The sequence below is a fragment of the Carlito syrichta genome, unplaced genomic scaffold (assembly GCF_000164805.1).
Source record: "Carlito syrichta isolate Samal-C Ts95f unplaced genomic scaffold, Tarsius_syrichta-2.0.1 Scaffold288185, whole genome shotgun sequence".
In the NCBI taxonomy this organism is placed as follows: Eukaryota; Metazoa; Chordata; class Mammalia; order Primates; family Tarsiidae; genus Carlito; species Carlito syrichta.
Genome location: NW_007232281.1, coordinates 2,581 through 5,160, shown reverse-complemented (window position 1 = coordinate 5,160; position 2,580 = coordinate 2,581).

The window sequence follows — 2,580 nt, the reverse complement described above, 5'->3', positions numbered from 1 at the left end:
TATCTACAGAACACTCCACCCTACAACCATAGAATATATAGTCTACTCATTACCATATGGAACCAAGATTGAACACATTCTTGGCCATAAATCAAACATAAAAAAATTCCACAAGACTGAAATAATACCATGCATCTTCTCACACCACAGTGGAATAAAAATAAATATTGACACCAACAAAATACCCCCACATCACACAAAGACATGGACACTACAACACAGTGCTGAATGACTCCTGGGTCAACACAGAAATCAAGACAGAAATGAAAAGATTCCTGGAAACAAATGAAAACAAAGACACATCTTACAAGAACTTCTGGGATGCCAGGTAAACAGTACTAAGAGGGAAATTTATAGCTCCCCCCACATACATCAAGAAAACAGAAAGACCACAAGTAAACAACATCACACCTAAGGGAGCTGGAAAGACAAGACCACCAAAATCCTAACTTTGGCAGAAGAATCCAGATCGCCAAGGTAAAGGCCCAACTAGAGGACATAGAAGACAAAACTATCATATAAAAAACAAACACACAAAAAGTTAGTGCTTTGAAAGAATAAGTAAGATTGATGGGCCCCTAGCCAGACTGACCAAGAAAAAGAGAGAAAAAAGGCCAAATAAACACAATTAGAAATGCGAAAGATGAAGTCACAACTGATCCTGAAGAAATTCAAAAGATTATCAGAGAGTACTATACACACCTGTATAGAAACAAACTCAAGAACCTAAATAAAATGAGAGACTTTCTGACATCACAGAACCTTCCAAGGTTGAAACAGGAAGAAATTGAAACTCTCAACTGACCAATAACAATGCAGGACATTCACTGTGTCATAAAAAATCTTCCCAGTCACACAAAAACCCCTGGGCCTGATGACTTCCCAACTGAATTCTACAAAACATACAAAAAGGAGCTGATTGTTGTCAAATATATTCCAGGCAATTGAGAAGGATGGAACTTTCACTAAATCATTCTATGAAGCTAATATTACACTAACACCCAAACTTGGTGAAGACACAAGAGAGGAGAATTACAGACCAATCTCCTTTATGAACATGGATGTAAAAATTCTCAACAAGATCCTAGCAAATAGGATCCAACAACACATTTCACAAATCATCCACCATTACCAAGCTGGCTTTGTTCCTGGGATGCAGGGCTGGTTCAGCATTTGCAAAATCATAAATGTAATTCAGCCCATCAACAGATGTAAAAACAAAAACCACATGATCATATCATTGGATGCAGAAAAAGCTGTACATGTTGTAAAATTCATCATTCCTTCTTGATAAAAACCCTTGAACATCAAGGCATAGAAGGAATATTCCTTAAAACAGTAGAAGTCATCTATGATAAACCCATAGTCAGTATACTGCTGGAAGCTGGAAGCATTTACCCTGAAAACCAAAACAAGGCAAGGATGCCCACTCTCACCCCTCCTGTTCAGCATAGTATTGTAAGTCCTAGCTACAGCAATCAGGCAAGAGTAGGAAATCAGGGGTATCCAATTAGAAAAAGAGGAAGTTAAGCTATCCTTCTTTGCAGATGATATGATTCTATACCTTGAAATCCCAAGGGAATCTGTCAAAAACCTCCTAGCACTGATAAATGACTTTGGCAAAGTCTCAGGGTACAAAATCATTGTGCAAAAGACAGTTAAATTTTTATACACCAACAGCAAACAGGCAGAGAAACAAATAAAAAGCACAATCCTATTCACAATAGCTACAAAAAAGTGAAAAACCTTAGCATCTTCCTAACCAGAGAAGTGAGACCTTTACAACAAAAACTACAAAACACTGCCAAAGAAATCAAAGATGAAACAAACAAATGGAAAAATATTCCATGCTCATGGAATGAAAAAAATCAATATTGTCAAGATGGCTATCCTACCCAAAGCAATCTACAGATTCAATGCAATACCCATGAAATTATCAACATCATTCTTCTTAGACCTGGAAACAATACAGAAATTCATATGGAAACAAAGAAGGCCGTGTATAGCCCAAACAATCCTCAGCAAAAGAAACATAGTGGGTGGTATCACACTTCCAGACTTTAAACTTTATCATAAGGCTTCAATAATTGTAACTACCTGGTATTGATACAAGAACAAACATATATGCCAATGGAACAGGATAGAGATTCTGGAAGCAAAACCTTGATTTCTTAACCAATTCTTTGACAAAGCATCCACTAACAACTACTGAGTAGAGTAAAACCTATTCATTTAATGGTGCTGGGAAAACTGGCTGATCTCATGCAGAAGAATGAATCAGGACCCCTATCTATCACCACATACAAAGATCAATTCTAAATGGTTTAAAGACCTAAACATAAAACTGCAAACTATAAACACAGGAGATACTCTTATGCACATTGGAATGGACAACAAATTCCTGATTATAACTCCCCAAAGCATATGCCATAGGAGATAAGATAGATAAGTGGGACCTCATCAAGTTGAAAAGCTTTTGCAAAGCAAAACAAACCATCAAGAAAGTGAGGAGACAGTCCATAGAATGGTAAAAAAAAATATTTGCCAACGTATATCTGCCAAGGCCTAACAGCCAGGATC